We start from the raw sequence: 25,649 nt of genomic DNA on the forward strand, positions 1-25,649 counted from the left end.
GGAACTACCAGCCTCTTTTCAACAAGGTTACACGTATATGCCCAGTAGTAAATCTTTTCCCAGTAGTGCTTTGTATATTGTTCTAAGTAGAATTATTCTAATCCTGTGAAACTTGGTTTGCTTTCCAAGTTCAAATTCACCAAATTTCTTTTCTTTCCTTCTTTATTTTTTCTTCCTCCTCTTCCTCCTTATATTCTCCTCCTTCTCCTTCTTCTTCTTGAAAAGATCTGGCTAGATCGGAATTCGTGATCTTACTCCCTCCACTTCTCCAGCTCAGGATGCTGGGATTACAGGGCTGTACTTGGGTGCCCACTTTCATGTTTATGTCGAATAGAGTTTTCAGTTCTATACTACAACTTGGTAGGGGAAAAGAAACTCTTAATTCTGTTTCCCATTTATTGCCTCTGCTAAAACAAACACATGAAATCCCACAGCAGTCAAAGGTCATAATCAACGTAATTAATGCAAAAATTCTAACTAAAGAAGTCATCTGACAAGAGACCAGCGCTGGTCTGTAAATATTTTTCTTTCAGATAAGATGAGAAAAATAAAATGGGATTTAAGATAGCATTGAAAGCTCTGTGCTCATCAAACATTCGTCTTGGTTGTACTACCAGTTTCTGCAACACTGGTAGAGTCATGTGTATTCGCAATGAGACTAGTACATGTGGGCACACCATCACCACTGGTCTATGGGCGCTTCCTTGACTTTTTAACTATATAGGCATCATATTTTACTTATCGCGGATGTTGAGGACAGCAACTGTGTCCTATACACAGAATTTATGATTGCTACATTACTTAGTGGTGGCTGTGGCTAATTCTTCTAACTCTTAAAATTTACCAGGTAAACTTGTGCATTATACTATGGATTTCAACACAAGATATTAGCACAGAAAAGTGTGTGCCATCCTGTATTGGAAGCTAGCCTACTTGGACTATCTAAGAGCTTGAGCAAACCAGTAATTCTAGTCAAACTGTAGAACTAATAGAATATATATTATGTTATCTCAGTAACAGTTTTGGATTTGAAGCATGGTCACTCATCACGACCTATAAACTAAGATGCCTACACCATCACGACTTCCTATACAGTCATATAATCCCAACGTGGAGATGAAAATACTGGCAATGCTCAGATTACTAAGAGCATCTGGGTAGCATTAATGCCATGGTCCTCATCTTCTTTGCCTTTCTGTAAGACAAAAACCATCAAGCATGTCTTCATAAATGCGCTCTGTTTTCTGGGAATAAAGTACCAACACCTCACACTATTGATTCTTCTACTTCCTTGCTTGCCTCTTTTGGTGGTATTTGCTCTTCCGCTGATATCTGAGTTAACATTGATTTAAAGCTTTCTTAAAGGCCCTTTCTCTTTCTACGGTTTCTCCCCAGATGAACTTATCCAATCTCTAAGATTAGATGTGCTCTCCTAAAGGTACATTCTCAAAAGTTTTCTTGAACTTTGATATCTTACCTGCCCTTGCACATTCAACTTATAGTTCAGTGTCCCATTTGGATAACTAATGGGTGTTTCAAAGTTAATAAGCCCTGTATAGACCAATGCATATCCATCCTTCCCCCATCCACTACTTCTCTCCTGTTGTTTATTTCATCAGCACCCATCACATCATAATAGTGTATGTGACCTCTCCCTTTACCTCACCCCCTTTTCCAACCTTTTATCCCATCCTGTGCTCAAAACATTCTACATACATTGATCCATTCACTTTTGCCTATTTACTAATGCTGAAGCAAGACCTTCACTACTACCATGCCCCTCCCATCTAATCTCCCTGCTTCGAACTTCCCACCAGTCAATTCCAACCACACACAGCCACACTTTTCTTTTGTACACATGAACTCCATCACCACCTAAATTCTTGAGTGTAAAATCAGTAAACCATTACTAAAATAAAGCCCCAACCCCTTACCCTGGAAGGAGTAGAATGGCAGCAATAGAACATGATTTTGTCTCTGTCATTTCCTCACTATCCCCTTCTCCCTCATTTGCCTCCTTTGTATAAATGCTGAACTCGGGGCCTCAAGCTCTTTGAACTGTTAATTCTCCATAATTTGTGTCAAATGTTTTTATGCCTACCACACATACTTCATTGCCCCATTCATTTCTGCCATTATGGATGGCTCATCAATGATCAGTGAGGTTTTCTCTGTGTGCCTATCCTCTGACTTCTGAGAGCATTCACGTTTCAGGTGGGAAAATTTTCTGCCTTATTTACCGCTGTGTTTCCAAGACACTGGAGCTCAAACAGTGTCTGGCTCAGAATAAGCACTCAAATATTTATTAAAGAAATAAATTTTTAAAAACCTTCCTTCCAAATACCTAATAACTATCACAAAACAAGGTCCTGAAGGCTTTTCATTTTCATGTCAAGTTTAATAATCTCAGAGAAATTGCTTGATTTGAGCATTACTCTCTCATTTTAAGAAATAGTCATTTAAAATTTCTACAGTTTCACTGTATTTCAGCTATAATCTAAAAGTCAAAACTGAAATAGTGCTCATGAAGTCAAAAGGTTCATTTTTATTTTTACTTCCAAGAAAATCAAAGAGCAAAGCTTTCTCTGTACAAAGTTAGTTGTAATTTACACTCATTAAATTATCTGCCTTTTCAGACAATGGAATAATAATAGTCTAAGTAATTTGAGGAAAATGCCTGCTTTCGACAAGTCCTGCTATTATTTTCAAAGTCTGTCATATGAAATTACTGGCGATTTCTGTATCTTCAAAGCCAGGCTTTGGGGGACACTAAAAAGCTGATACAACATCATAGAAGTTAGGAGTAGAAATATTGAAGTATCCTTCCATGTAAACTGTACCATCAACTTAATAAAGATAAACCATAAATGCAAAGAGAACAGCATCCATTTATTTGGCTTCTGCATGTATTAAGTGAAAAAGGGTACTGCGGGGGTGCCTGGCTTTACAGTTACCATTCTAGCTAAAAGAAAAGCAATCTCCAACATAAAAGTTGGGATGCTTGAGTTAAAAATATAAATATAAAAATATATAAGTCCTAGAAATTCAAAATGACCTCCAAACACATTTAGTAAGGAATGGAGTGGAATGAAATATATATATATATATATATATATTAGATAGTAGTTCAGATTACCTGTAACTCTTACAAGTATGTTCTTGAACATGTTTCTGTCATCAAATACTCATGGAATATTTATTTGCCAAGCACGCACTAGAGCTAGCACTAGGATAATAAAGCAAGTCGTGGTCTCTGATTTTAACAAGTTTAGAACCTTAACTTTCTTGTGGATAAATGCAATAATGCACAGGTGATGTTTAGGTTTTTCTATGGCGTGGGCAATAACCCACAAAGGCTTGGGAATTAAGGTCTTTGACTTCAGCTGGTGGCATTCTTGGAGGAGAAGCAGTACTGGAACTTTTTTAAGATGGCACCTATCTGAGCAAAGTAAATGGCTGAGGGAGCCCAAGTGGGCAGCGTTTGACCCCAGGTCTCTCTCTTTGCTCCCCGCTCTCTCTGCTTCCACCACAAGGCAAGAGACTGGGCTGTATCCTCCCCAACCTGGATGGATGAAGCCCCTCCCACTGGGAGCATGATGAAGCTTTCCTTCATTAAATTGCTTTCCCCATATTTTGTCACAAAGACAAGACAATCTGACTGGACACATGACCAACCATGATAAAATAGACATGACATTTAAGGGAAAAGAAAAATTAACAATAAATGGCTTACTTTTATAATGCTTAGTTGGGGATTATATGATCCCAGCAGCAGCAGCAAAACCAGTAACTCCTAGTTTACAAGTGAAATTAAAGTTAGACTAATTTAATTCTACTCTCAAGAATCATCCCGTACTGTATTGCCTTGACCAGCCTTGATGCAGGGGGAAGAGCTTATTTCTGCCTCCACTTGATGTGCCAGGCTTTGTTCAGCCCATGGGAGGCCCGCCCCTTTCCGAATGATGCCAGAGGTGTATATGGGAAAGGGGGAAAAGTGGGAAGGGAAGAGACAGGAGGAGAGAAATGGGAGGGAACTGCAACTGGTGTGTAAAATCACTGAAAAAAAGGTATTTAAATATTTTTTTTAAAAAAGAAAATTACACATTTTTGCTTAGGCATAAAATAAATGACACTAAGAGGATTGTGACTAAAAGCTGCTTCTGACTGATCCAGTGAAGGGAAGAATCTAGATAAGGAAAATAGATTCTATGTCAAAGACAAGCAAAGAAGACCTTAAGAAATTCACAAAGGTTACCTGGAAGGCACAGAAAAAATATAAAATACCAAATGTAAAAAGCCAAGGTAAACAGGGGCTCCAGTTGCTAGGCTTCCAAGTTCAGGAAGGAAGTAGAAGACTCTTTCAATATTTATTTTTTATTTTTATTGATTAAATTTATTCATTTATTTTATATCCTGACCTCAGCTTCCCCTGCCTCCTCTCCTCCTATTTCATCTCCCACCTCCCCTCCACACCTCTTCTGGTACTGGAAAATGAGTGCCCCCCCCTGAGAATAGACTGCTCCACAAATAAACTAGATTTGCAAATAAACTTAGAAGCAACATCCATACCAAAAGATAAAAAAAAAAAATCACATTACAGACACAAAGTACATAGCAAAAAGCTAGGTGATCCAACAGATCCTAACTCCTCAGTTACTAGAGTCATAGACACTGAGTGAGGTAATATGCAGGATAAAGCTCTCCAAATTTACTAGTAAAAGTGGTCAATGTCCTCAAGGAAAATAAGCACACAAATCATTTCAGCTCACAGCTTAGAGAAGAAAGTCATCAAGATAAAGGAAAAGTGAGCAGGCTGGATGAGAAAATCAGCAAATGGATGAAACTGAAAAATTTCATCAATGAAATTGAGATTAAAAAAAAACAAATAAAAATAATGGAAAGTGAACATTTCAACAACCTGGATTTAAAAAAACAGTGGTTAAGTATCACCAATAGACTCAACCAAGTAGAAGAATCAGTATCAGAGACAGTTGTAAAGGTTGAAGGGATACTACACTCAGGACTGGGAAGATGGTTCAGTGGGTAATGGATCTGCCACACAAGCATGGGGACCTGAATTCAGATCCCCACATCCTTGAAGAACTGGGTGGCAAAGCATACAATTGCCATACTAGTGATGGAGATGGCTGGAGACAGGCAGATCCCTGGAGATCCTGGTGAGTGAACCCGGCCTCATCAGTGAGCTTCAGGTTCAGTGAGACACCATGTCTTCAAAATTAGGTGGTGAGCATCATAGGAAGACATTGACTTTGACCTGTAGCCCAAAAGAGGCACAGAGAGAGAGAGAGAGAGAGAGAGAGAGAGAGAGAGAGAGAGAGACGTTGACTTTGACCTGTGGCCTACACACAGGCATACAATCACATAAACACCACAGAAGCACACACAGACAGAGAGGAGAAAGAGAGAAACAGAGACAGAGAGAGAGAGAAACAGAGACAGAGAGAGGAAGACATTGACTTTGACCTGTGGCCTACACACAGGCATACAATCACATAAACAACACACAAGCACACAGACAGAGAGGAGAGAGAGAGAGAGAGAGACAGAGAGAGAGAAACAGAGAGAGATACAGAGATGGCCAACACTCAAATATCACTAAGGAAAATATTAAAATGAGCATGACTTCATTGCATAAATGGATGAATTCATGAAAATGCATTAGATACAAAAAATTAAGAAGACAAAAGAACTTAAACAATTCTTTAGCAAGAAATAAGAATTAGTCATAAAAATTTCTCCACAAAGAAACCTAGGACTAGATGAATTCACCACCAAAGTACCAAACATTTCAAAAAGTGCTCTATCAATACTCCTCAAATTGTTCTACAAAACTGTTGTGTTGCTACAAAACCATGACAGTTAGGTTTTCATCAACTTGACACAAGCTAGAGTCATTTCAGAAGAACTACAACAGGTTTTCATCAACTTGACACAAGCTAGAGTCATTTCAGAAGAACTACAATTGAGAAAAGTCATATAGAGAAGTCTGTGGGAACATTTTCTTGATTAATGATTGATATGAGATGGTCCATTCCACTGTGGGTACTGCCACCCCTCGGTAGGTGGTACTGGGTGGTATAAGAAAACAGTCTGAGCAAGCCATGGAAAAGAAGCCAGCAAGAAGTTTTCTCCATTGCTTCTGCTTCAGTTCCTGCCTTTAGGCTTCTGTCTTGAATTCTTGCCCCGACTTCCCTCAGAGGCAGAACAAGACCTAAGAGTTATGAGCTGAAATAAACTCTCCTCACCAAGTTGTTCTTGGACATGATGTTTTACCACAGCAATAGAAAAGCAAGAACAACTGTTAAATTCTTTCTACAAAGCCCATGGTGCCCTGATACCAAATCCGAACAACAAAAACTATAGACCTACTTCCATATGAACATATAAATAAGTATTTGCATAACAACAATTTTAAAAAAGGGCCATGAATTTGAGAGAGAACAAGTAAGCTGATTGGGAGGCACTGGAGATAGGAAGGAAAGATGAAGGATGATGTAAATATATTATGATTTCAAAATATCATTCTAAATAAAAATACAGCAAGTAATAACATCTTGATAACAACCCAAAAATCCTCAATATAATTTCTGCTTGATATCTACGAATACATTAAAGAAGTAATATGCTATAATTAAGCTGCTCTGGTCTCAGCAATGTAAGGTTGGTTCAACACATACAAATCAATAAATGTAATATACCATGTAACTAGGCTAAATCAGACATCCCTCAATTATTTGAGTTAATACAGAAACGATGTTTAATAATTTCTTTTCAGATTATAAAAAAGATTACCACACCATTTCTGATGGGAGCCCCGATAAAACAAGGGATAATAGAAAATATCCCACTATAATAAAGGTTATATGCAACAAGCCTAGAGCCAACATTGCATTAAGTGGGGAAAAGTAATAGTATTTCCTCTAAAATCAGGACTGGAGCAGATGCCCACTCTTACCTCTTTTTATCATACAGTTCTCAGAATAATTTTGCTAGAATAATAAGAAAAGAGAAAGAAATAAAAAGGGATGCAATAAAGAAGTCAAAATGTTCATATGTGCAGACTGACACAGAGTCTGCTAGAAAATGTTCAGATGTGACAAGTGGTTTAAACAAAATTAATGTAGAGAAATTAGAATCTAGCAATGAATTTTCCATGGAATCTCATTCATAACGGACAGCAGCTAGAAAGAAAGGGAGGAAGAGAAAGGGAAAGAGAGTAAGGAAGGACAAAAGGAAGGGAGGGAAAGAGGGAGGGAGGGAGGGAGGGACGGAGGGACGGAGGGACGGAGGGACGGAGGGAGGGAGGAAAAAAGGAAGGGAGGGAGGGAGGGAAGGAGAGAAGGAGGGAAGGGGTGAGGGATAGTGGGACAGAGGGAGAAAAGGATGGAGGGACAGAAAAAGGAAAGAAAGAGAAACAAGGAAAGAAACAAAGAAAGAAATAGAAAGAAAAATGGATCACATACTATATGAAAACTGAAGTGGGAACTGTCTGGGAGAAGGTAGGGGACCAATGAGAAAAGCACAGGAGATTTACAGGAAGGTGGTGACAGAGGTAGAAGAAGAAAAACAAAATAAGATGGCATGTAACTATGAAAAAACATCATAATGAAACCCATTTTGGTGATTTTTTATTGTAACTTAAACATTGAAAACAAATTTAAAAGGTCTAATGTAAAGGAGGTTGGGGTGGGTAAAGGTTTATCAAATGAATCTTTCATTGGCCTAAACTCTTTGGTTCTATGAAAAAAGCAAAATACACTTTGTTGATTTTCATTACCAACCAAGATATTTTTTTTAACAAATGTCTGCAGCTGGTTTTCATTGAAGTACAGATGTTAAAAGCTATCAGAAGAAATCTGCATTCAATTCCTATTGAAGATTTGAGGAATTTAATTTTTTTCCTAATTTCCTTTTCATGGCAATAATTTTTGCTGTCTAATAATATATCCAAACAGCATTATCTAGTTCTACATCTAATTCAGCAGTTTATAATAGAAACATCTTGTAATTATCATAAAAGATGGGTTATTTTGTATCCTTGAATAGTAAGAGATAAAATTACTACCAAAAAGTCTAAGCCATTGTCTGTCTACTAAGTGTGCTGCCGAGCTGACATGACAAGAGGCACCACACAGATGGAGCAGAACATGCCAGTTACTGGGAATCCATAACTTCCTAACAAAGCACTGCTGGTAACATTAAGAGTTTGAGTTCAAAAATGATTTAAAAAAAAACAGTAATGATCCAAACTAAAGAAAATCATTAGCTAAACCCCCCAAAAGTAAGGTAGTCCTGATGGCAGTTCATTAACTTTAAAGATAAAGTCAATAATTTACATAAATGAATATGTAAAATGCAAAGTGCTAAGTGAGTTGATAGAATTAACATCACCAAATCTCAGTTTAACAGAAAGACCATTGTTATATATATTAAAGACAGTTGGGGGTCTCCAAGAAAAATGTCCTTATATCAAATTATGCAAAATATTTTATCAGAATAAATGTTTTTAATCCTCTATTGTTATAAAGGCGAGTCAAACTATTTTCTCATATGCAAAGAAAATTAGCATTTTTACAATTACTAAAAGGCAAATATTCATTTTATGAACCCTTGAACCGAATGCTGTGACAACATAGCACAGCTCTAAGCATGCAGAGTGTGCTTCTCCCAGAAAACCTAAGGCTCTAATCAGTACCTACCCATTACTCTGAGGGAACTTAAATAACACATCAATTCAGTAAGCATGCTACTAACACATCCCATTAGTCCTTTTAACCTTCCTTTAAACAGAGTGCAATTCCTAACTCAGAGAAACCACAGATGCACATTGTTCTTTAATGGCCATAAAATCAGTGACTTCTAAATACGGGACCTGAGCTTGAAAGCATGGAAAATTCCTGCATGTGCCACCATGTTGCTGAATAGTATCCTTCAAGGAGTTATGAAGATGACATCATAAACCCTATTTGTAAGAATGTAGACTCTAGGAAAATTCCAGAAAACACAAAGAATGTGAGAGGTTTTTTTTATATTTATATACTTATGTGTGTATGTAGCTTATGTGCACATTTGTATATGAGGGTGCATGCCTACACATGTACTGAGGCCAGGACAGACCATGGCAAGTCTTCTTCTACCTCTCTCTGCCTATTCCTCTGAAGTAGGATCTCTTCCTAACCCTGGGGTTTTCTCGAGTAGGCTGCAAGCCAATAAGTCCCTGTGACCCTCAAGGACCCACCGTCTAGGATCCTGTGTCACAGGCATATATGAAATTCTCAGCTCCTTATGTGGGTGCTGGGATATGAGAGCCAGTCCTCAGGATCACACAGTGAGCACTCTTGGCCAGAGTCGTCTCCCCAGTTCCAACCACTTGGGTTGTGAAGGTGTCAAGCTCAATGATATGTGCTATCAAGTATCCTTGAAGTCAGCCTGGAACCAAAGACTCAGACTTCAAAACCATGACACCAAATAAAGATGAACTGAATATACCTTAAGACTTCTACTTATCCACATGGGATGCTTCTCAAAACCCCACAAATGGGTACCTAACACAGAAAATACTAACGAGCTCTATGTATGCTGGTTTTCTGACATCTCATGTATGATGAAGTTTAATTTATAAATTAGGCTTGGAAAGAGATTTTAAAGAAGGGCTAGGGGGAGGACGCCGTGGATATAGTGCTTGGTGTGCAAGCATGGCGACCTGAGCTCAGATCTCCAGTGTCCATGGAATAGTCAAGCACAACAGTACACATCTGCAATCCTAGAGCTAAGGAGTGGAGACAGGAGCATTCCTGGAGCTCACTGTCCAGCAAGGCTAAACCAGTGAGCTCTAGATTCTGTGACAGGCCCTGTCTCAAAAAAGTTAGGTAGAAAATAATAGAATAAGATGCTTGATATGAACTTTGCTGTGCACACATACATGCTAACCACAGGTGTGTGCTAACCACATATGCGCACACCACACAAATTCTCTCTTTGTATATATGTGTGTGTGTGTGTGTGTATATTATAGATATGTATATTGAGATTTATATATAATATATATGTATATATAGTAAAAGCTGTGTTAGTGACTGTGTCTTAAAACATCACACTGTAGATGCTAGCAATTTCTTCATACGACTATTTTCTTTCAGTTCTAAGTCAAAAATATTCACCTCTTCCCCTAAGGAAGTATATTATGGGTTCTCTATGGCATTTCTTAATTGCCAGCATCACTACTGAGCTCTGAAGTCATTATTAAGTAGATGAGTTACCTGAAAACAAACTCTGTCCCAATATGAGAGCAGACCTAACTAATTGTTTGTAACAGAAAACACCAGACAATGGCTTCATTCACATTTGGGATAACATGAAGTAGTATGTAGAGGATTTCATCAAGCTAAACTGGCAGCATGCAAAGCCCAAGCTTTATCATCACTGGGAATTTTCCATCTGTATGTTCTGGACACAGTTTCCCACAAACAATTGTTGTTAAGGAAAGCCAAGCTTGCATTGAGGGAGGTGGGTTAGGGTAATATCAAAGAACATGATTTCATCCAGTATAAAAGTAGACAAATATTTTTATGGAGCAGAATATACTCAGTTATTCCAGAATTTAGGGGTGAGGGGGAGGATGCTCATTCTCAAATTTAACATATGATCTGTGGTCCTAGCAAGTCTAAATTAAACTGTTAGCAACTTTTATCCAAAGACCTTTATTGTGTGATCCACAGTATAATTTTTAATCCCAGAATAATCCAAAAGAGCAATTTCAGGAAACAAGCTTGGCGTGAAGGAGCCTACATTTCACTGTCAGAGAGTTAGGAGAGATGACAGTTTGTAATCCCATGGACACAGTGAAGGATGTTCTTGAATCAGGAAATTTGGAGAGAAAGGCATCTAGGGGCCTTCACGAAAAGAGTAGTCAGTCACAAATCCGTAAACTGTAACATGCATTTTGACCTTGAAGTCACAACATTTTCAAGGTTCTATTTTCTCATTTATAAAATGGAGAAATGGTACCAAAGTATGAGAAAAGCCATTCAATTTCCTAGTGTTCTAAAACTGGCAGGGATGCAAAAGAATAGTGAGCTATGGACTCCTCTCAGATAAAGATGCCCAATGGAAGAGGTTGAAGTTGAATATTTAAATGTGGGAGTCAACAGTAGGTTACATCTGAGACGTAAAACCATATTAGCCAAAAAGAATTTGATATTAATGGAACTGTGGAAAAAATGATTTTTCATATATTGGAAAAAAAGTATTATGTTTTTGAAGGAAATAATTCCTTAAGAAGCAATTTACACAAGTGAAAGTTGCTGGAATAAAGAAGTCTCTCCACGCACCGCTCACATCTACTGCAGTAGAGGAGGGAGGGGAGTCTCTACCAGTCTCTCCACTCAGTGATGGTACTTTCTCTGGAAGATGAGTCTCAGGCTGATCTTCATCCAACAAACCTCCTGAGCAGACATAATGGTTAATGCAGCCTGAACACAAGCCCCTTTCCTTCAAGGAGGACCCAATAGAATATAACCATGAGAAATCTAAGCTAATAATGATCTTCTCAATGCTAGTAGTTCCAAAATAATGGTACGCTACAATGTGAAGACTAGACCCTACAAGTAACAAGACAGAAGAAAATAGTAAATAGCTTTTAGATTGTGAATCCTGAAAAATCTTCTGGCATTTACCATAGCCTTCAGTGGTGGCAAGACCATCTGGGTCTTGCGATTTGTGTTCAAAAAAAGAGTCTTATGTATGGATTAGGATACTAGTAACACTATGGTAGCTAGAATGAACATGCCCACCTTAAGTGAGTTGGAAGAGCTTTGAACAGTCAGTCACATCCTTGGAACAAGAGACTGACTGTAATCCACACATGCTGCTCTAACGGTTTTTGTTCACTTAAAGTTGGTTGGAAAACTGTGCAAGAGAAAACAACGGGGCCATTCAGATATAATCATGGTATGTAGTTGTCATTCAGAGTAGCTAGCTAGAGTCACATCAAGATGAGGCCATACATGGGAAAGGAACTAATCTAGGATATCGCATAATTCTTACCAAATCCATGTTATAGACTGAAAACGCCTAAAAAAAGAAAGAACCCCCAAGAGGGACACCATGAAAGAGTCAGGACTGGTGCTGGGTAAAGGTCAAGACTCCACAGAGCAGAGCAAAACTTGCAGGCAATCCTCCTGAAGTTAATTAGCATCCCCCTTGCCATCAGTGCTGATAGGCACCTCATGTAACTCTGAACCATCTGTGTCTCCTCAAAGCCCTAACGCTGCCAAATGATCTGGGCAATTCTATTTTCGGAGACATTTGTTTCAGAGATCAGATGTTTGACTGTTTCTCTGTCTTTGGGATGTGCAGAAATGAGACAAGCAATTTGCCTATTTGTTTCTTCCATGGCTGAAGAGTTACATCATGTACAGATGTTCACAGAGGTTGTCTGTATGGTATTTTGTTCTCGTAATTTTCAGGTGAAAATAGTTATGCTCATTTTATCTTACACTTACTGGGCCAATTGTTTAATATTAGATTAGAAAGCTGTGTGGGGTTTGCATTTTATCTGGAAATTAAAAGTTCGCCATAATTACACCTTCACAATCACTCAGCAGCAGGAACTGCTTCCTGATTCTTTTCCCTGCACTCCAACCCTCTCTTCCATTTACCCACCTAGATTCAGATTCTGGAAACATTTGAAGAACCAGGGAAGAGACCGACACAACTCTGAGATTTCCAATACACAACCCAGGACAATTCTTATACTCATGATTCCCAAGTTCAATAAATTCTTCCATTCACACCAACTTAGAGATCAATGTTTTCCTCTCTGATAGTCGACTTGTCTGGGAGTTACAAAAACTCAGTCAGTCTTACAAGAAGACATCACGAGATTATCTGGGTCTCAGAATTTGGAGCCTCTAAAATCTACACTGCTTTTAAAAACAAAAGAATATGGTCTGGAATGGTGCAAGACAGAGGGCAGTAAGCATGGCTGATTAATCATGTACATCCATGAATCCGAGATGTTAAAATATTCTGTACTAATTGCCAAAGTAATGACGTGAGCTTGTCATCTCTCCCAGGTTTGAAATGATGGACTTTACTACACTGAAATTAAGTCCAAGTTAAAAAAAAAGATGAAAAAATAAACAAAACAAAAAAGACCATGAGATGACAAAGAAAATCAAAGTGTAACTGAACATAAAATGGTTGTGATTGCCACACACAGTGCCCTAACTGACCCAAGAAACCAAGAAATCTGCATCATTATTTAACACTTCTACACAAGCCTCCAATTACTCAATATCTTTTATTGGCATGTTGATTATTATACACAACAACCACTGGAGGGAACTCTAATTTAACAGCTTTGTTAATACAAGAACACTGGGATAAAGCTTGGGAAAGACATTTCCTCCAAGTGTCATCACTTACAATGGCATTTGCAGAGCGTCACTGGGATTCTGGCCTAAGCCTGGGGGTCACATTCCTCTCTTTTACTAGTTGCATCCAGGAGAATGCAGTGCACAGGAAGAAAGTAGGCTCACAATCTCTAACATCTGTAATTAATACTTGCTGTGCAACTTCTTTGCTCCTCTGTGATTTAATCCCTAAGGAAATGAGTGCTGTCTACAGTAACAGGAGCCAAAGGCATTTATCCAAGAAAACCAAAATCTGGTCAAGAACATTGGCCTTCATGGTACCTAAGCCCAACAGAACTCAGGGTGGAAGAAAGAAAGAAAGAAAGAAAGAAAGAAAGAAAGAAAGAAAGAAAGAAAGAAAGAAAGAAAGAGGGAGGGAGGGAGGAAGGAAGAAGAAATGGTGTAGGATGCCCTTCTGTATTTGTGTTGCTTTCATTGGTTGAATAAAGAAACTGTCTTGGCCTTTAGATAGGGCAGCAGCTCAAGTAGGCGGGTTAGACAGTAGACAGAACTGGATTCTGGGAAGAAGGGCAGAGTGACAGACTCCATGAATCTCCGGCCTAAGATGGACGTAGGTTAGAATCTTGCCGGTAAGCCACAGTCATGTGGTGATACACAGATTTAATAGAAATGGGTTAATCAAGATGTGAGAGTTAGCCAATAAGAGGCTAGAGCTAATGGGCCAGGCAGTAATTTAATTAATACAATTTCTGTGTGGTTATTTCAGGGGTTAAGCTATCCAGGCAGCCAGGAGCCAGGAGGCCAGGATAAAAAGCAGGCCCACTCCTTCTACTACAAAGAAAAAAGAAAAATGAATTTTTAGAAAGCTGAATGGGCTCTATCACTTCCATGGGCCACATTTGCATTAAGAAATCTGCATTTTTCATTTTTTCCAAATAAAGGTGAAAGAAAAAATTCAAATTGTGGTTGCTGTCTGGCACAGAACTGGAATCTGTAAGCTGGTCCTCTTGGCCTTCATGATTCGAGTCCAAATGATTTATTCTTGTTAAACTAGGTGGTCATTTAATCACCTAACAGTCCTAATGTATTTTGACAAAGAGAACTGTTTTTCTCATAGTGTAAAAGAAGGTGAAATTTGGAGACACATGAAAATCCAACTTAATCACTATTTTGTTTCTCCATACCCATCAATGATAAATGAAGAGTAAAGATTCGTGGACAGAATAGGAGTACAGATTTTAAATTCACGTGAAGGTGATTATTCTCTTGCTGGAAGTACAGAAGAAATCCAGAATACAGTGTGAGTTCATCACACTGACCGCAGAATTACTCAGAGCGAGAATTTTACAGGCATCTTGAATGTCCATAAAGATAGAAAGGCATTCTGCAGGGAGCATTGTTATTTGACCACTCTAAAAATCCCATGGAAACAATTAGAGTCATTTCAACTTAAGAGAAACTTGGAGAACCAATAAGTAAAATGTGTCAGAAAAGTTTGGACATTGGAGACTTCTTTAAAAGAGATTGTTAAAATAAATTTTTATAAATGCTTGGTGATAGATTGTAAGACCTGATTGATGGTATATCTCATTTTTTATTGTAAAATTATCACATAGTACTCATGGATTCAGTAATCTTTACTGTATGTGTGCCATACTATAAGTCTAGCTCTAGCTCTGATGAAATATTAGATAAACATGCATTTTATTCTCCAGTTTGTTTTCAAGTCAGAAGTACAGGCTATATTTAAAATCGTTTATATTTCCAGCATTAAAAAAATCCTGTTCAAGATAGATATCTGTTGAATTAGGAGCGGCGGGGATGCGTCCCCGGCACCCGGCCGCCCGCATGGCTAGCTTATGTCCAAAATAATTACACGGAAACTGTATTCTTTCAAACACTGCCTGGCCCATTATCTGTAGCCTCTTATTGGCTAGCTCTTACATATTGTTCTAACCCATTTCTAATATTCTGTGTAGTCCACGAGCTGGCTTACCAGGGAGGATCTTAACCTGCGTCTGTCTGGAGCGGGAGAATCATGGCGACTCCTCAACTCAGCTTCTTTCTCCCAGAATTCTCTTCTGTATACTCCGCCTACCTAATTTTCTATCCAATAAAATGGGCCAAGGCAGTTTCTTTATTATAATTAACCAATGTCCTTCCTCCATCAGATATCATTGAAATTTTCTATAGAATTCTATTAGGTTTAAAATGAACCACATATGTGAAGTCCAAACATCTTCCAGTAAAGTCCCACATATTCCAGAAATTATCAAATCATCTAATAAAGAAGAAAATTGCCCCATTAGGACAAACTTCTCCCAACACCTCCTGTTTTTAAGCCATGTATTTTAATGAAGTTTCTCTGTAAAGAGAGGGGGGGGGAGAATGAGGTGGAGATTTAAAGAAAGGATTTAGTATAGGTATCATACAATTATTGAGGACTCATCTTCTGATGTCACATCTTAAGAAGAAAATCAATTCACCCATCCTCCACCCATTTTTTGTCCTGTCTTACACCTCACCAGATTGAACAATGCACATCTGTGTTGGTGACAATGATTGTTACTCAATATGCTAGTGCCTGTTAATGTCTTCTGAAAACATTCTCATTAGTGACCATGAATCTTATCAACTATCTGGGTATCTCCTAGCTCAGTCAAGTTGATGCTTAAAATTAGCACCATGACACATCATGTCAACATCTGTAACTGTAGTATCCTTTGTGGTGATTCTCCCACCTACTGGGCACCAAAACCTAGAGAGCTAGAATAACAAAGCAATACTCTACCACTGAGTGTAACAGAATCGCTACCTAGAGTAGGTATTTCTTTTCTTTTCTTTCTTTTCATTATCTTTCCTTTTCAAACAGTATTTCTCTGTGTAGCCCTGGCTATCCTGGAACTCAGAAAGATCCACCTGCCTCTGCCTCCTAAGCACTGGGATTAAAGGTGTTTACCACTACTGCCCAGCTATAATAGATATTTTTGCACATAAAGAGGCAATATTCCCTCCACTATAATTGTTCTAATCCTACCACAAACCTTTGGTCCTTCTTGCTAAGAAACTGCATGAAACTGCCAACCAGGACATTCAGCAGGTAAGTCATTCTCTGAGTCTGCATTTCCCCAACTAAGCTTCCACACAATAGGGAACACAATTGATTACAACCTTTAAATGTTGATGGTGATAATTAAATATAGGCTAGTCTGGATCAGACCTATCATAATTCCCATAATGCCCACACATAGCACAGATCTGGCATATAGTCAATATTGTTATAAATGTTTTCAGTCTGCGACTGCAACTAAATAGCCTAAAATCACAACTGTATCTTTAAAGTTGTTGAATTTAATTGAGATTTTCTATTGCTTTTCATTTTTAACTTTGGTTACAATTTTATGCCCTTGCTTTTTTGTTTCTGATTTCCTAGTGTAGTAGCTTACCAATAAATAGAATTCTCTTACATTCTGATCTTATATGGGGAAAAAAAACCATTAAAGGTACCTGAGTTATGCAAATTAGTAAATCTGGAGTTCATGTTTGAGATAACTATCTTACGCCCAGTTGACAGAATTAGTGAAAACTCCAAATTAATCTAACATGCTCTCTACCTTTTCTTGGGGAATAATTAAGGAAAGATATATTTCAGGTTTTATGCTTCCTTATCCAAATTATATACAGATGCTGCATGGAACTGTGCTCTTAATAGCCACATTAACTATGATAAGCTCACTCACATCATTGTCATTCATGTCTAATTAACCTGAAGACCCAAATGGGAACACTAAGAACTTGCACATGGCAAGAACAGAGAGTGGTGCGCGTCTCCCAGCCCCAGTCCTGACATTATACAAGGATAAGAGAAGGATGCAAAGATCAGTGTTCCTGATCAAGGGGCAACTGTCAGGAAAACCTACCTTATCAGCAAAGTCTAAAGTCACTGGACATGTGAACTTCATGTTCAAAAGAAAGTCATTTATGAAATAATAAAATGGGAACAAAAGCCACACAGTTCACATAGCATCCCCCTCTACTTCCAATCTAGCCAGAATTTTGAAATGAGAACATAAAACTGAGTACATGGCATGACCATGAATGGAAGTAGAAAGAAAAGAAAACAAGAATGAACACTCATGTCAGAAAGCTAAATTAAACAATCTTTCTCTTTACTAAAAAGAATACGGTAATATTTGGTTCTTTGTTAAATACTCCTCACTGATGAGGACTGCTTTGCTTGACATGGCATTGCATCTTTATGATTATGATTATGGCTCTCAGGTTTAACATTTTATGCTTTCATTTGATTGACATTTATGCCCTCCAGACTACGCCCATAGTATAGTTAGCATGTGCTAACTAGAGAGACTTATCAGAAAGCTCAGGGTAAAATATTGAATGGAAGAAATTGGTGGGTATCATGAAATGATAGATTTTCCCTATTGCTTTTGGTGGTTTGAATGATAATACCTGCATGAACTCATCTATTAGAATACTTGGCCCCAGTGGGTGAAACTTTTTGGGAAGAAATGGAGGTATGGTATTGAATGAAGTGTATCACTGGGGTGGACTCTATAACACAGCTTGAAATCTGGGATGATTTCAATGTTGAACATTTCCTTAAGTGTCTTTCAGCCATTTTAGATTCCTCTGTTGAAAGTTCCCTGTTTAGGTCTGTACTCCATTTTTTATTAGATTATTTGTTCTTTTGATGACCAATTTCTTGAGTTCTTTATATATTTTGGAGATCAGACCTCTGTCTGATGTGGGGTTAGTGAAGATCTTTTCCCATTCTGTAGACTGTCGTTTTTGTCTTGTTGCCCGTGTTTTAATGTGGATTACACTGAATCAGTAACTTGGGTTTGGTAGGATGGTGATTTTTACATTGATCCTACCAAACCATGAGCATAGGCAATCTTTCCACCTTATAGTGTCTTTTTCAATTTCTTTCTTTATTGTCTTAAAGCCTTTATCATATAAGTTTTTCACTTGCTCAGTTAGAGTTATCCCAAGGGTTTTGTGTGTTGGTGTTTTGTTTTGTTTTTGTTTTAGAAGGAGAGAGAGAACATAAAATTTATTGCATCTTGGAGGAGGTGGGAAAGGGGAAAAGTATGATCAAAATCAAAATCAAAAATTAAAAAATAAACATTAAAATAAATAAGTAATATAAAGTTCATAGAAAAACTGATAGATCTGGATAACATTATATTAAATGAGGTAACACAGACACAGAAGACAAAATTTAACATGCTTTCACTTATAGGCAGATTCTAATTTTAAATATATATACGTGTGTGTGTGTTTGTGTGTGTAAACAAGGGGTATAAGATGAGAGTAGGTTTGGGCCATGAAGCTAAATAATAGACTTCAAGAGGGGAAGAAAATATGCAGGAAAGTTGAGAAAGGTGTAGAGGGTGTGGGCTTAAGAACACATATAACATGGAAACAAAAGGAGGCTACTAGGTACATGTTTGGGAAGGCAATAGAGAAGAGAAGCAACAAAATAATTTTTGTTTGCAAAAGAAAAAAATATGGTGAAACAGAATTCCTTGTTATGTTAATGAAAAATGAATAAAAAGAAAACCAGCTAAAAGTATTGCTGAATTTGGCATTTTCTATGTATTTTAATATCCAACCCATATGTTTTCCACTCTCCTCTACCTTTAGCCACCTAGGGATTGTATTCTCACTGCCGTTACTAAACTCTCTTCTGTATTGTTCCTTTTCCCTAGACACTCCTGACAAATGACATTCTGAAAAGCTGGGTATTTCCCATGTGTGAAATACTCAAATCAACCACAAATGTAGTTCTTTCTAACCATTGTATTGAGTGATATATTTTGTTACATATTATATGTTTGGTTTTGTATAAATATTTTATTATGTCAAGTTTTATATTGTTTAAATTTCAATAAATGTATAATGCTCAATTCTTCATTTTGCTTGTTTCATCATTAAGACTAAATCCATGCTAAGATTTAGCAAGCTGTAGGAAGAGGGAAATGGACAATGAACAGTTTCTCATTATCTAACCCCAAACAGTAAGGTATGTGTCAATTGTTTCATTAAGGCTAATGGATATTTTTTTGCCTCATGTATCAGTATAATATCCTCAATTTTCCACTTCACTTTCTTGATGTTGATTCAAGCTAAAATTCTAAGTGTCATTAGTTCATTTGGAATATGCAATTGCTACAGGCAAAATTTTAAAATAACGTAATGATTGCAATGGCAGATTTAGTACTACTTGCAATGTTATAAAGCGCACAGCATCTATAGAATCGGAGTAATATATGAATGAAATAACCAATCAGCACTAATTTAAATGCTAAGTGGGACAGTGACTATGAAAGAATATTCATTAGTTCATTGGCAATCTGGTATATCATTGTAAGGACTCTCTTGCAGGATCGGAGTGTGCCACCCCAAAAGACAGCACTATGATGATGGAAGCATTATTTTGAGCTAAGGCCAAAGGAGAATCAACAAATTCAGAAAGAAACCTCCTACAGCTTCCTTTCTCTAACTAGAAGCAGAACTTCTGAGAAATTAGGACTTGCATAAATCCCTTCCCCTAAGGAAGAATTAAAGCCACGAAAAAAGCTGAAAAGTTGGTATTGAGGTAGGTCAATAAACAAACCTTACTAAAAATAAGCTTCTTCCTCTATTGGTTTCCCACATAGGTTTACTTTCCCATAGTATACTTCTCCTGGAAGCCTAAGTTCCTTTCCTCTTTTATACCACTGTTTGCTGATTTATCATTCTTGTTAAGGTTAAGATATGTAGGCCCATGTCCTATCCACCCCTCTAAGTTACTCAGCATTGAGTCCTTTGTGCAGGTTCCTAGGCTACATATATTAATAGAGTTTGCTTTTTTTATATCAAGTATAATAAAAGAGTATTAGATCATGACATTAGCACACTAAGGAACGTTACTGGGAAATTTTTCAGTGAAAAGACCCAGAATTAGAAGAGACAAGGGAGAAATCAAATGAATATTTCAGTTAAAATAATTCCCTTTGGTAATAGCAGTGAATGAATAGGGATGTGGGAATGTGGTAGATCTAAATGTCAATGTCACTGGAGCAGAAGAGAAAATGAAAGCAATAGGAAGCAACACCAGAAAGAAAATGTGAGGCCAGTCCTAATGAGACACTCACTATCTTAAAGCTTTTACTCCAAGGAACCATGAAATTCACAGGAGTGGTAGACCAGAAGGCAGGCAGCTTGCCTTATCATTTATTCTAATCACTCTGGCTACTTCATGGTGGCATACCATTTGGGAGGGGCAGGAAAGGAAGAACATGTTGCAACCCTGTGGATTAACTCAGAACAGCCAGCGATGGTAGTGGTTTCTGTGAAGTACAGGTGGTGAGAACTGGCAAGGTACAATAAATAACTTGAAGAGACAGCAAAAAGACATGTTGATACATTTAATGTGGATCTAAGAAGCAGAGGACTCAAAGATGACTCTAAAGTTTTGGGATCTGAGTGATGGAAAAACAGAATGTTCTTCAATAATCGAGATGCAAAAGGCTATAGATAAAGGAGGTGTCAGTGTTGGCTTGTATGGTTTGGTCTTTGCTTTTCTCAGGCATATAGATTTAAGAACTCCATTTTGAACAAAATATGTTTGAGTTGTCATCTAGTTCCCCAAGTAGAATTGTTCAATTAAGTAACTGGGTATGTAAATAAGTTAAGAAAGCAGACTACAAATATTAGTTAAGACATTGATAGGATTTAAAGGCACAGAACTACCTGGCAAGACTGTGCGTGAACGTAGAAAGAAAAGAAAACATGAAAAAAATATTCAGTTCAGGGTTTGCCTGGTAGTAAGAGGCAAGAGAAAAAACAACAGACAGAAACTGTTGCAGAAAAACTGTAGCAGGATAAAAATTTGTAGTGTATTATACTCTAAGCACATATTGTTACAAATTGCCTACTGTGGCAAACACTGCTAACAGACAAAGTAAGATGAGACTTGAATGTGCTTTTTGGCCACATAAAACAACCTTGCAAATCTCCTTGTACTTTCTGGGATTTTCTTGGGCTCCAAAGGGCTTGGCCCAGCACATGAAGCAGGTCTCACAGAGGAAACTTTTGCTTTCGTTCCTGCCTCCAGGTTCCTGCCTTGAATTGCTGCCCTGAATCTTTTATGATGGAAGCACAGGAGGAACAAACCCTGTCCTTCCCACATTGCTTTGGTTGCGGTCTTTTGTCACAGCAATAGAAACTTGACTACAGCAGGGATTGGTACCAGCTTATGGGATGTCCCTGTGACAAAACTGACCAAGTTTGGGAGAGGATTGCAGAACATGTCTATCACCTCAGCGCTGGAGCCAGCGGAAACAGAGACAGTTGGACCCGTGGGGCTCAGTGGCCAGCCAATTGAGCTGAGTCAACTGAGTCAACTCCACAAGTGCATGCACAGACAATTGCCCAATTCTCATGCACACATGCACATACAAATGCATATGCTACACACAAAAAGTAAGATAAGTGGAAAAAATGGGATCCAGTGCAATATGGAAGAGATTGGGAATCCAAGAGGAGTAGAGACGCTTTTGTGGCAATAATTTTTAATGTTGGCTGACAGGAATGCCATGGAATAAATCCTTTTCCAGAACACAGTACTATGCCCCAAAGGAGAGGTTCTGAATTGATTTGTTCTGACTTGCCACTAGAATCACAGAGTTCCCAGAGTGATAAGAACCATTGCTCCATCTGGTACAGAAACAATGTAAGGCATATGCTGGTGGATGGTGGATGTGTGATGGGACTGTTTAGTTCTCCAGAGATCCCCCTGGCTTTTCTGTAGAGCAGGAACTGGAGGAGAAGTGTGGGTGAGAAAAGAGAAATGGTGAGATCAACACCTAATGAGAAAGCACAGTGTTACTGCAAAGAGGCATCAGGGTCTGCTTGCTTAAGAGTCCATCACAAACTAGATGAGAGCAGTCATCCTACTTTCCTGAAGCTGGACTTCCTCTATAGCAATGGTTCTCTAACTGTGGATCATGATCCCTTGTGGGTTGTGATCCCTTTGGGGGGGGGGTCACGTGTCAGATATCCCACATATCATGTATTTATATTATGTGGCATAATACTAACAAAATTTCAGTTATGAAGCAGCAATAAAACAATTTAATGCTTGGGGGTCACCACGACATGAGGAACTGTGATAAAGAGTCACATCAGTAGGAAGGTGAGAACCACTGCTCTACAATAAAGAATGGGATGTCCCCAGCTAGTACCTTGGGCAACTGAGGAGAGGGAACCTGAAATGACCCTATCCTATAGCCATACTGATGAATATCTTGCATATCACCTTAGCCCCTTCATCTGGCGATGGATTGAGATAGAGACAGAGACCCACACTGGAGCTCTGGACTGAGCTCCCAAGGTCCAAATGAGGAGCAGAAGGAGGGAGAACATGAGCAAGGAAGTCAGGACCGTGAGGGGTGCACCCACCCACTGTGACAGTGGGGCTGATCTATTGGGAGCTCACTAAGGACAGATGGACTGGGACTGAATAAGCATGGGATAAAACCAGACTCTCTGAACATGGCGAACAATGTGGGCTGATGAGAAGCCAAGGACAATGGCACTGTGTTTTGATCCTACTGCATGAACTGGCTTTGTGGGAGTCTAGCCTGTTTGGATGCTCACCTTCCTGGACCTGGATGGAGGGGGGAGGACCTTGGACTTCCCACAGGGCAGGTAATCCGGACTGCTCTTCATTCTCAAGAGGGAGGGGGAATGAAGTGGGGGGAGGGGGAGAGCAGTGGGGGGAGGGCAAGAGGAGTGGGAGGAGGGGGAGGGAAATGGGAGGCAGAAAGGAGGCGAAAATTTTTTCAACAAAAAATAAATAAATAAATAAAAATAAAAAATGATTGAGATTTTCTAAGTAAAGATGAAAAGCAAAAAAAAAAGAGTGAGCCACATATAAGGACAAAGCAATAAGTATAAAGCTTTACTTCGTGGTTGATAGTAGGAAGAAAGCTTCAGAGAACTTTATCAACATTCATCATGAAACTGGTAAAAATCAACCCTCAAGTTCACATAGAAGCCCAAAAAACTCTGAAAAACCAAAGCATCATGAGTAAATGAGTAATGTTGGAGGTATCATAATGTCTGGTTCCAAATTAAACTCTGTGTGATAGTTTAAAAAAAAATCCTGGTACTAACATAAGACACAAAAGACACATATTCTATCAGAATAGAACAGCCAACCCTAAAATAAACCCATGCGGCTAAAGCCATCTGATTCTCAGCAAAGCTGTCAAGGGCATCTATTGGAGAAAGACAGAAGCTTCAACAAATGGTGCTGCAAAATGGGTCATCCATACATAGGAGACTAAAACTAGATCCATATCTCTCACTCTATACAGAAATCTATTCAAACTTGATCAAAGACCTTGAAATTACTAGAGGAAACAACTTTCTGTTAAAACTCTAATAACTTTGAAAGTAGTTCCAAGAATTAACAAATATGGTTGTTTGAAATGAAACTAGCTTCTTTACAGCAAAGGGAACAATTAATAGAGGAAAGAGATAGCCTACAGACTGAGACAAAGTCTGATCCAGCAACTCAAACAGGGCAGTAATATCTAGAATATGTATCCAGAAATGCCAAGAAAAGTAAGAAACAAAGATCAAATAATACAGTAAACAAATGATAAAATGAACTGAGAGACAATTCTAAAAAATTATTTTTATTTATTTTTTATGTTCATGAGCATTTTGCCTGCATATATGCCAATGTATCAACTGCACACAATACTTGCAGAGACTAGAAGACATCTGGTCCCCTGGAACTAGAGTTACAGATCGTTTTTAAGCCACCATGTGGGTGCAAGGAATGGAACCAGAGCTCTTGACTCTTAGTCACTGAGCCACCTCTTCAGCCTCCCAAATAGACAATTCTTAAAAGAAATACGAATGACCAAAAAACATGAAAAAATGTTCACCATCCTTGGCTATCAGGGAAGGGCAAATCAAAACTACAGTGAGGTTTGAGAGATGGCTCAGTGGTTAAGATGTTCCAAGTTTGATTCTCCACAATTACCGTCATGTGCATAGCAACTGTCTGTAACCCAAACCCCAAGAGATCCAATGCCTCTGTCCCCCACACACATGTGGTGATGGGGAGGGAAAAGAACTCTGAACACTATTGGTGGAAATGCAAACTAGCCTAACCAGTAGAGAAGCAGTTCAGAGTAGAGGATCTTTAAAATCTCCCCTATAACTCAGCTACACCACATCTGGGACAATAGCCAGAGGTATTGGAGTCAGCATAAAAGAGACAATTACATACTCATGATTTTAGCCGCCCTGTTCACCATAGCCAATATGCTTATGTGCTCATCAACAAATGAATAAAAAACTAAAATGTGGTATTTTTATACAACGGAGTTTTACTCAGCCATAAAAAGGAAGAATGAAAGCATCAATTTGCAGGAAAGGAAGAAAGCAGGGATTGTTGTGTTAAATAAAATAAGCCAGACTCAGACAGACTAATATCACATGCTTTCTCCCATAAGCCAGAGTTAAATTGAAAGTGGAAGAGGTATTATTGGGAGAAGAAGGAAGAGAAGATGCTGAAAGATGGCACATGAGAGAGAAATGGGGTAAACATGGTCATGTACATTATACACATATATTGTTCTAGTGTGCTTTTCACTCCTATGCTAAGACACCAACCTAAAGCAAGTCAGCAAACAAAAGAGTTAGTATAGCTCATAAACTACAGTCCACCATTGAGAAGCCAAGGCAAAAGAAGGTCAATCAAAAACCATGGAGGAATGCCGCTTCCTGGTTTGCTCCCAGGGCTGGCTCACTTAGCATTCTTATATTACCCAGGGCCTCCTGGATGGTACCACTCACAGTGAGCCAGGCCCTCCTACAACAAGAAAATGTTCCATGAACATGTCTGTAGGCCAAGCTGGTGGAGGTGCCTCCTCAACTGAGGTTTCTCCTTCATGGGTATTGACAATCATCATTAACCATCATGAGCTCATCCCTTATCAGCTTACACACAAACACTGTTGCACAAGGAGGGTGGCCCTTTGTTTGTCCCGGCCGCCTAGCTAGCTTACAGCTGAAATAACAACACAGAAATTGTATTAATTAAATCACTGCCTATCCCTTATCTCTAGCCTCTTATTGGCTAATTCTTATATCTTAATTTAACCCATTTCTATTCATCTGTGTATCACCATGTACCAGTGGCTTACCAGCAAGATTCTAACCAGC

Source organism: Alexandromys fortis, unplaced genomic scaffold (assembly GCF_014885135.2).
Source record: "Alexandromys fortis isolate MF-2015 unplaced genomic scaffold, M_Fortis_MF-2015_v1.1 scaffold_125, whole genome shotgun sequence".
Classification (NCBI taxonomy): Eukaryota; Metazoa; Chordata; class Mammalia; order Rodentia; family Cricetidae; genus Alexandromys; species Alexandromys fortis.